Genomic DNA, 8342 nt, shown 5'->3' with positions numbered 1-8342 from the left:
CGTGCGTGATATATATTAAGCCTGTCATCATATTTTTGACATTTGCGTAGTTGAGCGAGAGAGTAAGTAGTATAGGGCATTATCCATTAGTAGGCGACGGTTGTAATGATAGTAAGAATGTACGGCCGTCTTTGTAGCGGATGTGGGAGTGGGAAGCATAAGGGATGAAGCCGGGGATAACATGTTGGATGCGATCATACCAGCACTAAAGCACTGGATCCCATCAGAACTCCGAAGTTAAGCGTGCTTGGGCGAGAGTAGTACTAGGATGGGTGACCTCCTGGGAATTCCTCGTGTTGCATTCCCTTTTTTAATTATTTTTGTACGTACGTGAGGAACAGAACGCACGTGCGTGATATATATTAAGCCTGTCATCATATTTTTGACATTTGCGATATGTTTTAGCTCGGAGCTCATTAGTCACGCGTCTAGGGAGAGTTGGGGCGCGAAAAGCGCGTTCTGAAAGGGGTGTAAAATACGTGTTGCCGCGCTATAGAGGGAGGGGTGGAAATCATGGTAAACTCGTCTTCGTAGTTGAGCGAGAGAGTAAGTAGTATAGGGCATTATCCATTAGTAGGCGACGGTTGTAATGGTAGTAAGAATGTACGGCCGTCTTTGTAGCGGACGTGGGAGTGGGAAGCATAAGGGATGAAGCCGGGGGTAACATGTCGGATGCGATCATACCAGCACTAAAGCACCGGATCCCTTCAGAACTCCGAAGTTAAGCGTGCTTGGGCGAGAGTAGTACTAGGATGGGTGACCTCCTAGGAAGTCCTCGTGTTGCATTCCCTTTTTTAATTATTTTTGTACGTACGTGAGGAACAGAACGCACGTGCGTGATATATATTAAGCATGTCCTCATATTTTTGACATTTGCCATATGTTTAGCTCGGAGCTCATTAGTCACGCATCTAGGGAGAGTTGGGGCGCGAAAAGCGCGTTCTGAAAGGGGTGTAAAATACGTGTTGCCGCGGTATAGAGGGATGGGTGGAAATCGTGGTAAACTCGTCTTCGTAGTTGAGCGAGAGAGTAAGTAGTATAGGGCATTATCCATTAGTAGGCGACGGTTGTAATCGTAGTAAGAATGTACGGCCGTCTTTGTAGCGGACGTGGGAGTGGGAAGCATAAGGGATGAAGCCGGGGGTAACATGTTGGTTGCGATCATACCATCACTAAAGCACCGGATCCCATTAGAACTCCGAAGTTAAGCGTGCTTGGGCGAGAGTAGTACTAGGATGGGTGACCTCCTGGGAAGTCCTCGTGTTGCATTCCCTTTTTTAATTATTTTTGTACGTACGTGAGGAACAGAACGCACATGCGTGATATATATTAAGCCTGTCATCATATTTTTGACATTTGCGATATGTTTTAGCTCGGAGCTCATTAGTCACGCGTCTAGGGAGAGTTGGGGCGCGAAAAGCGCGTTCTGAAAGGGGTGTAAAATACGTGTTGCTGCGGTATAGAGGGAGGGGTGGAAATCATGGTAAACTCGTCTTCGTAGTTGAGCGAGAGAGTAAGTAGTATAGGGCATTATCCATTAGTAGGTGACGGTTGTAATGGTAGTAAGAATGTACGGCCGTCTTTGTAGCGGACGTGGGAGTGGGAAGCATAAGGGATGAAGCCAGGGGTAACATGTTGGATGCGATCATACCAGCACTAAAGCACTGGATCCCATCAAAACTCCGAAGTTAAGCGTGCTTGGGCGAGAGTAGTACTAGGATGGGTGACCTCCTAGGAAGTCCTCGTGTTGCATTCCCTTTTTTAATTATTTTTGTACGTACGCGAGGAACAGAACGCACATGCGTGATATATATTAAGCCTGTCATCATATTTTTGACATTTGCGATATGTTTTAGCTCGGAGCTCATTAGTCACTCGTCTAGGGAGAGTTGGGGCGCGAAAAGCGCGTTCTGAAAGGGGTGTAAAATACGTGTTGCTGCGGTATAGAGGGAGGGGTGGAAATCGTGGTAAACTCGTCTTCGTAGTTGAGCGAGAGAGTAAGTAGTATAGGGCATTATCCATTAGTAGGTGACGGTTGTAATGGTAGTATGAATGTACGGCCGTCTTTGTAGCGGACGTGGGAGTGGGAAGCATAAGGGATGAAGCCGGGGGTAACATGTTGGATGCGATGATACCAGCACTAAAGCACTGGATCCCATCAGAACTCCGAAGTTAAGCATGCTTGGGCGAGAGTAGTACTAGGATGGGTGACCTGCTGGGAAGTCCTCGTGTTGCATTCCCTTTTTTAATTATTTTTGTACGTACGTGAGGAACAGAACACACGTGCGTGATATATATTAAGCCTGTCATCATATTTTTGACATTTGCGATATGTTTTAGCTCGGAGCTCATTAGTCACGCGTCTAGGTAGAGTTGGGGCGCGAAAAGCGCGTTCTGAAAGGGGTGTAAAATACGTGTTGCTGCGGTATAGAGGGAGGGGTGGAAATCGTGGTAAACTCGTCTTCGTAGTTGAGCGAGAGAGTAAGTAGTATAGGGCATTATCCATTAGTAGGCGACGGTTGTAATGGTAGTAAGAATGTACGGCCGTCTTTGTAGCGGACGTGGGAGTGAGAAGCATAAGGGATGAAGCCGGGGGTAACATGTTGGATGCGATCATACCAGCACTAAAGCACCGGATCCCATCAGAACTCCGAAGTTAAGCGTGCTTGGGCGAGAGTAGTACTAGGATGGGTGACCTCCTGGGAAGTCCTCGTGTTGCATTCCCTTTTTTAATTATTTTTGTACGTACGTGAGGAACAGAACGCACATGCGTGATATATATTAAGCCTGTCATCATATTTTTGACGTTTGCGATATGTTTTAGCTCGGAGCTCATTAGTCACGCGTCTAGGGAGAGTTGGGGCGCGAAAAGCGCGTTCTGAAAGGGGTGTAAAATATGTGTTGCTGCGGTATAGAGGGAGGGGTGGAAATCGTGGTAAACTCGTCTTCGTAGTTGAGCGAGAGAGTAAGTAGTATAGGGCATTATCCATTAGTAGGTGACGGTTGTAATGGTAGTAAGAATGTACGGCCGTCTTTGTAGCGGACGTGGGAGTGGGAAGCATAAGGGATGAAGCCGGGGGTAACATGTTGGATGCGATCATACCAGCACTAAAGCACCGGATCCCATCAAAACTCCGAAGTTAAGCGTGCTTGGGCGAGAGTAGTACTAGGATGGGTGACCTCCTGGGAAGTCCTCGTGTTGCATTCCCTTTTTTAATTATTTTTGTACGTACGCGAGGAACAGAACGCACATGCGTGATATATATTAAGCTTGTCATCATATTTTTGACATTTGCGATATGTTTTAGCTCGGAGCTCATTAGTCACTCGTCTAGGGAGAGTTGGGGTGCGAAAAGCGCGTTCTGAAAGGGGTGTAAAATACGTGTTGCTGCAGTATAGAGGGAGGGGTGGAAATCGTGGTAAACTCGTCTTCGTAGTTGAGCGAGAGAGTAAGTAGTATAGGGCATTATCCATTAGTAGGTGACGGTTGTAATGGTAGTATGAATGTACGGCCGTCTTTGTAGCGGACGTGGGAGTGGGAAGCATAAGGGATGAAGCCGGGGGTAACATGTTGGATGCGATGATACCAGCACTAAAGCACTGGATCCCATCAGAACTCCGAAGTTAAGCATGCTTGGGCGAGAGTAGTACTAGGATGGGTGACCTGCTGGGAAGTCCTCGTGTTGCATTCCCTTTTTTAATTATTTTTGTACGTACGTGAGGAACAGAACACACGTGCGTGATATATATTAAGCCTGTCATCAATATTTTGACATTTGCGATATGTTTTAGCTCGGAGCTCATTAGTCACGCGTCTAGGGAGAGTTGGGGCGCGAAAAGCGCGTTCTAAAAGGGGTGTAAAATACGTGTTGCTGCGGTATAGAGGGAGGGGTGGAAATCGTGGTAAACTCGTCTTCGTAGTTGAGCGAGAGAGTAAGTAGTATAGGGCATTATCCATTAGTAGGCGACTGTTGTAATGGTAGTAAGAATGTACGGCCGTCTTTGTAGCGGACGTGGGAGTGAGAAGCATAAGGGATGAAGCCGGGGGTAACATGTCGGATGCGATCATACCAGCACTAAAGCACCGGATCCCATCAAAACTCCGAAGTTAAGCTTGCTTGGGCGAGAGTAGTACTAGGATGGGTGACCTCCTGGGAAGTCCTCGTGTTGCACTCCCTTTTTTAATTATTTTTGTACGTACGTGAGGAACAGAACGCACGTGCGTGATATATATTAAGCCTGTCATCATATTTTTGACATTTGCGATATGTTTTAGCTCGGAGCTCATTAGTCACGCGTCTAGGTAGAGTTGGGGCGCGAAAAGCGCGTTCTGAAAGGGGTGTAAAATACGTGTTGCTGCGGTATAGAGGGAGGGGTGGAAATCGTGGTAAACTCGTCTTCGTAGTTGAGCGAGAGAGTAAGTAGTATAGGGCATTATCCATTAGTAGGCGACAGTTGTAATGGTAGTAGGAATGTACGGCCGTCTTTGTAGCGGCCGTTGGAGTGGGAAGCATAAGGGATGAAGCCGGGGGTAACATGTCGGATGCGATCATACCAGCACTAAAGCACCGGATCCCATCAGAACTCCGAAGTTAAGCGTGCTTGGGCGAGAGTAGTACTAGGATGGGTGACCTCCTGGGAAGTCCTTGTGTTGCATTCGCTTTTTTAATTATTTTTGTACGTACGTGAGGAACAGAACGCACGTGCGTGATATATATTAAGCCTGTCATCATATTTTTGACATTTACGATATGTTTTAGCTCGGAGCTCATTAGTCACGCGTCTAGGGAGAGTTGGGGCGTGAAAAGCGCGTTCTGAAAGGGGTGTAAAATACGTGTTGCCGCGGTATAGAGGGAGGGGTGGAAATCATGGTAAACTCGTCTTCGTAGTTGAGCGAGAGAGTAAGTAGTATAGGGCATTATCCATTAGTAGGCGACGGTTGTAATGGTAGTAAGAATGTACGGCCGTCTTTGTAGCGGACGTGGGAGTGGGAAGCATAAGGGATGAAGCCGGGGGTAACATGTCGGATGCGATCATACCAGCACTAAAGCACCGGATCCCATTAGAACTCCGAAGTTAAGCGTGCTTGGGCGAGAGTAGTACTAGGATGGGTGACCTCCTGGGAAGTCCTCGTGTTGCATCCCCTTTTTTAATTATTTTTGTACGTACGTGAGGAACAGAACGCACGTGCGTGATATATATTAAGCCTGTCATCATATTTTTGACATTTGCGATATGTTTTAGCTCGGAGCTCATTAGTCACGCGTCTAGGGAGAGTTGGGGCGCGAAAAGCGCGTTCTGAAAGGGGTGTAAAATACGTGTTGCTGCGGTATAGAGGGAGGGGTGGAAATCGTGGTAAACTTGTCTTCGTAGTTGAGCGAGAGAGTAAATAGTATAGGGCATTATCCATTAGTAGGCGACGGTTGTAATGGTAGTAAGAATGTACGGCCGTCTTTGTAGCGGACGTGGGACTGGGAAGCATAAGGAATGAAGCCGGGGGTAACATGTCGGATGCGATCATACCAGCACTAAAGCACCGGATCCCATCAGAACTCCGATGTTAAGCGTGCTTGGGCGAGAGTAGTACTAGTATGGGTGACCTCCTGGGAAGTCCTCGTGTTGCATTCCCTTTTTTAATTATTTTTGTACGTACGTGAGGAACAGAACGCACGTGCGTGACATATATTAAGCCTGTCATCATATTTTTGACATTTGCGATATGTTTTAGCTCGGAGCTCATTAGTCACGCATCTAGGGACAGTTGGGGTGCGAAAAGCGCGTTCTGAAAGGGGTGTAAAATACGTGTTGCTGCGGTATAGAGGGAGGGGTGGAAATCGTGGTAAACTCGTGTTCGTAGTTGAGCGAGAGAGTAAGTAGTATAGGGCATTATCCATTAGTAGGCGACGATTGTAATGGTAGTAAGAATGTACGGCCGTCTTTGTAGCGGACGTGGGAGTGGGAAGCATAAGGGATGAAGCCGGGGGTAACATGTCGGATGCGATCATACCAGCACTAAAGCACCGGATCCCATCAGAACTACGAAGTTAAGCGTGCTTGGGCGAGAGTAGTACTAGGATGGGTGACCTCCTGGGAAGTCCTCGTTTTTCATTCCCTTTTTTAATTATTTTTGTACGTATGTGAGGAACAGAACGCACGTGCGTGATATATATTAAGCCTGTCATCATATTTTTGACATTTGCGATATGTCTTAGCTCGGAGCTCATTAGTCACGCGTCTAGGGAGAGTTGGGGCGCGAAAAGCGCGTTCTGAAAGGGGTGTAAAATACGTGTTGCTGCGGTATAGAGGGAGGGGTGGAAATCGTGGTAAACTCGTCTTCGTAGTTGAGCGAGAGAGTAAGTAGTATAGGGCATTATCTATTAGTAGGCGATGGTTGTAATGGTAGTAAGAATGTACGGACGTCTTTGTAGCGGACGTGGGAGTGGGAAGCATAAGGGATGAAGCCGGGGGTAACATGTCGGATGCGATCATACCAGCACTAAAGCATCGGATCCCATCAGAACTCCGAAGTTAAGCGTGCTTGGGCGACAGTAGTACTAGTATGGGTGACCTCCTGGGAAGTCCTCGTGTTGCATTCCCTTTTTTAATTATTTTTGTACGTACGTGAGGAACAGAACGCACGTGCGTAATATATATTAAGCCTGTCATCATATTTTTGACATTTGCGATATGTTTTAGCTCGGAGCTCATTAGTCACGCGTCTAGGGAGAGTTGGGGCGCGAAAAGCGCGTTCTGAAAGGGGTGTAAAATACGTGTTGCTGCGGTATAGAGGGAGGGGTGGAAATCGTGGTAAACTCGTCTTCGTAGTTGAGCGAGAGAGTAAGTAGTATAGGGCATTATCCATTAGTAGGCGACGGTTGTAATGGTAGTAAGAATGTACGGCCGTCTTTGTAGCGGACGTGGGAGTGGGAAGCATAAGGGATGAAGCCGGGGGTAACATGTCGGATGCGACCATACCAGCACTAAAGCACCGGATCCCATCAGAAGTCCGAAGTTAAGCGTGCTTGGGCGAGAGTAGTACTAGGATGGGTGACCTCCTGGGAAGTCCTCGTGTTGCATTCCCTTTTTTAATTATTTTTGTACGTACGTGAGGAACAGAACGCACATGCGTGATATATATTAAGCATGTCATCATATTTTTGACATTTGCGATATGTTTTAGCTCGGAGCTCATTAGTCACGCGTCTAGGGAGAGTTGGGGCGCGAAAAGCGCGTTCTGAAAGGGGTGTAAAATATGTGTTGCCGCGGTATAGAGGGAGGGGTGGAAATCGTGGTAAACTCGTCTTCGTAGTTGAGCGAGAGAGTAAGTAGTATAGGGCATTATCCATTAGTAGGCGACGGTTGTAATGGTAGTAAGAATGTACGGCCGTCTTTGTAGCGGACGTGGGAATGGGAAGCATAAGGGATGAAGCCGGGGGTAACATGTCGGATGCGATCATACCAGCACTAAAGCACCGGATCCCATCAGAACTCCGAAGTTAAGCATGCTTGGGCGAGAGTAGTACTAGGATGGGTGACCTCCTGGGAAGTCCTCGTGTTGCATTCCCTTTTTTAATTATTTTTGTACGTACGTGAGGAACAGAACGCACTTGCGTGATATATATTAAGCCTGTCATCATATTTTTGACATTTGCGATATGTTTTAGCTCGGAGCTCATTAGTCACGCGTCTAGGGAGAGTTGGGGCGCGAAAGGCGCGTTCTGAAAGGGGTGTAAAATATGTGTTGCTGCGGTATAGAGGGAGGGGTGGAAATCGTAGTAAACTCGTCTTCGTAGTTGAGCGAGAGAGTAAGTAGTATAGGGCATTATCTATTAGTAGGCGACGGTTGTAATGGTATTAAGAATGTACGGCCGTCTTTGTAGCGGACGTGGGAGTGGGAAGCATAAGGGATGAAGCCGGGGGTAACATGTCGGATGCGATCAGACCAGCACTAAAGCACCGGATCCCATCAGAACTCCGAAGTTAAGCGTGCGTGGGCGAGAGTAGTACTAGGATGGGTGACCTCCTAGGAAGTCCTCGTGTTGCATTCCCTTTTTTTAATTGTTTTTGTACGTACGTGAGGAACATAACGCGCATGCGTGATATATATTAAGCCTGTCATCATATTTTTGACATTTGCGATATGTTTTAGCTCGGAGCTCATTAGTCACGCGTCTAGGGAGAGTTGGGGCGCGAAAAGCGCGTTCTGAAAGGGGTGTAAAATACGTGTTGCTGCGGTATAGAGGGAGGGGTGGAAATCGTGGTAAACTCGTCTTCGTAGTTGAGCGAGAGAGTAAGTAGTATAGGGCATTATCCATTAGTAGGCGACGTTTATAATGGTAGTA

At 47.2% G+C, this 8342-nt stretch overlaps 17 non-coding genes across 17 annotated transcripts; all 17 read left to right on the top strand.

Annotated features, from left to right (window-relative positions):
- Nucleotides 1-186: 186 nt before the first annotated feature.
- On the top strand, nt 187-305 carry LOC123109465 (5S ribosomal RNA). The gene has a single exon (XR_006452692.1). It is a non-coding gene; the product is annotated as a 5S ribosomal RNA (ribosomal RNA).
- A 365-nt stretch (nt 306-670) lies between these two features.
- LOC123109685 (5S ribosomal RNA) lies at nt 671-789 on the top strand. Its single transcript, XR_006452928.1, has one exon. It is a non-coding gene; the product is annotated as a 5S ribosomal RNA (ribosomal RNA).
- Nucleotides 790-1153: 364 nt separating this feature from the next.
- On the top strand, nt 1154-1272 carry LOC123108667 (5S ribosomal RNA). Its single transcript, XR_006451993.1, has one exon. It is a non-coding gene; the product is annotated as a 5S ribosomal RNA (ribosomal RNA).
- A 365-nt stretch (nt 1273-1637) lies between these two features.
- On the top strand, nt 1638-1756 carry LOC123108691 (5S ribosomal RNA). The gene has a single exon (XR_006452016.1). It is a non-coding gene; the product is annotated as a 5S ribosomal RNA (ribosomal RNA).
- Nucleotides 1757-2121: 365 nt separating this feature from the next.
- On the top strand, nt 2122-2240 carry LOC123108719 (5S ribosomal RNA). Its single transcript, XR_006452046.1, has one exon. It is a non-coding gene; the product is annotated as a 5S ribosomal RNA (ribosomal RNA).
- Nucleotides 2241-2605: 365 nt separating this feature from the next.
- Nucleotides 2606-2724, top strand: LOC123109573 (5S ribosomal RNA). The gene has a single exon (XR_006452805.1). It is a non-coding gene; the product is annotated as a 5S ribosomal RNA (ribosomal RNA).
- Nucleotides 2725-3089: 365 nt separating this feature from the next.
- LOC123109656 (5S ribosomal RNA) lies at nt 3090-3208 on the top strand. Its single transcript, XR_006452894.1, has one exon. It is a non-coding gene; the product is annotated as a 5S ribosomal RNA (ribosomal RNA).
- A 365-nt stretch (nt 3209-3573) lies between these two features.
- LOC123108717 (5S ribosomal RNA) lies at nt 3574-3692 on the top strand. Its single transcript, XR_006452045.1, has one exon. It is a non-coding gene; the product is annotated as a 5S ribosomal RNA (ribosomal RNA).
- Nucleotides 3693-4057: 365 nt separating this feature from the next.
- On the top strand, nt 4058-4176 carry LOC123108782 (5S ribosomal RNA). Its single transcript, XR_006452107.1, has one exon. It is a non-coding gene; the product is annotated as a 5S ribosomal RNA (ribosomal RNA).
- Nucleotides 4177-4541: 365 nt separating this feature from the next.
- Nucleotides 4542-4660, top strand: LOC123109570 (5S ribosomal RNA). Its single transcript, XR_006452802.1, has one exon. It is a non-coding gene; the product is annotated as a 5S ribosomal RNA (ribosomal RNA).
- Nucleotides 4661-5025: 365 nt separating this feature from the next.
- Nucleotides 5026-5144, top strand: LOC123109132 (5S ribosomal RNA). The gene has a single exon (XR_006452428.1). It is a non-coding gene; the product is annotated as a 5S ribosomal RNA (ribosomal RNA).
- Nucleotides 5145-5509: 365 nt separating this feature from the next.
- On the top strand, nt 5510-5628 carry LOC123109742 (5S ribosomal RNA). Its single transcript, XR_006452982.1, has one exon. It is a non-coding gene; the product is annotated as a 5S ribosomal RNA (ribosomal RNA).
- Nucleotides 5629-5993: 365 nt separating this feature from the next.
- On the top strand, nt 5994-6112 carry LOC123108810 (5S ribosomal RNA). The gene has a single exon (XR_006452140.1). It is a non-coding gene; the product is annotated as a 5S ribosomal RNA (ribosomal RNA).
- Nucleotides 6113-6477: 365 nt separating this feature from the next.
- On the top strand, nt 6478-6596 carry LOC123108773 (5S ribosomal RNA). Its single transcript, XR_006452098.1, has one exon. It is a non-coding gene; the product is annotated as a 5S ribosomal RNA (ribosomal RNA).
- A 365-nt stretch (nt 6597-6961) lies between these two features.
- LOC123109609 (5S ribosomal RNA) lies at nt 6962-7080 on the top strand. Its single transcript, XR_006452840.1, has one exon. It is a non-coding gene; the product is annotated as a 5S ribosomal RNA (ribosomal RNA).
- A 365-nt stretch (nt 7081-7445) lies between these two features.
- On the top strand, nt 7446-7564 carry LOC123109577 (5S ribosomal RNA). The gene has a single exon (XR_006452810.1). It is a non-coding gene; the product is annotated as a 5S ribosomal RNA (ribosomal RNA).
- A 365-nt stretch (nt 7565-7929) lies between these two features.
- Nucleotides 7930-8048, top strand: LOC123109856 (5S ribosomal RNA). The gene has a single exon (XR_006453099.1). It is a non-coding gene; the product is annotated as a 5S ribosomal RNA (ribosomal RNA).
- Nucleotides 8049-8342: the final 294 nt, after the last annotated feature.

Source organism: Triticum aestivum, chromosome 5A (assembly GCF_018294505.1).
Source record: "Triticum aestivum cultivar Chinese Spring chromosome 5A, IWGSC CS RefSeq v2.1, whole genome shotgun sequence".
In the NCBI taxonomy this organism is placed as follows: domain Eukaryota; kingdom Viridiplantae; phylum Streptophyta; class Magnoliopsida; order Poales; family Poaceae; genus Triticum; species Triticum aestivum.
This window is presented reverse-complemented; position numbering and strand designations above follow the sequence as displayed.